A 917-nucleotide genomic window follows, 5' to 3' on the forward strand; every position below is an offset into this window, starting at 1 on the left:
CAGCATATAAGAAGATGATGAATTTTATGGAGAAGTAAATACCAGGGAGGGTTGTGAGACAAGGGGATGGGGTCAATTTTGGTAAGAGGGGTCAGGGAAGACCTGTCTGAGGAGGGGAAACGTGGGCAGTGAGGACACCTGGAGAAAAGACTTATTGGGTGAGCAGACAGAACTGACAGTATTGCTGCAGTGGGCGTGAGTGTGGTGGGTGTGCAGACCAGCCGGAGGCCAGGGTTCCTGAACGCAGTGAATGACGGCCAGAGAGAGGGGGGTAAAGAACAGTGGGCTCAGATGATGGAGTAAAATGTCACCATGATAAAAAGGTTAATTTTAATTTGAGAAGTCAGAAGTTGACATGTGGGGAAATGGGTAACACAGAGAGACTATGTGACAGTGACCCCAGGCTGTGGATGGAGATGACTGGACCAGGGGAGCAGTGGAGGTAGAGATGGAGATGGGGCTGGGTCCAGGACGTGCTCTGCAGGCCTCAGAGCACTGGTGAGACCCGCTGAAGCATGTGGGGCCGAGCGAAGGGGGAGTGACAGTCAGGATGCAGAGTCCTCCATGACCACCTGCCCATCTGCATGAGGGGACATGTCCTTCGGTGGAACAGGGAGGGATGGCAGAAGAGTGCCTCTGGACAGAGAATTGGAAGTTGGTTTGTTTGGGAAGAGATTCCGGACATGGTTCTTTTACACAGGAGTAGAGTGATCAAGTGCTCAGGAGGGTGGAGAGGTATAGGGCTTAGAGCCCCATCACAGCTGCAGAGCTGTGGGTCATGCGGGTGCAGCGAAGGTACCACAAACGTGTCCATGGCTGGACAGTTTCCAAGGGATAAATCCAGTGGGTGTGTGTATGGCCTGAGACCTCCTTGGGTTTTCTGATATGAACAACATTCAGAAACCCTCAACGGTGAC

The sequence above is a fragment of the Galeopterus variegatus genome, unplaced genomic scaffold (genome assembly GCF_000696425.1).
Source record: "Galeopterus variegatus unplaced genomic scaffold, G_variegatus-3.0.2 Scaffold11106, whole genome shotgun sequence".
Taxonomy (NCBI): Eukaryota; Metazoa; Chordata; class Mammalia; order Dermoptera; family Cynocephalidae; genus Galeopterus; species Galeopterus variegatus.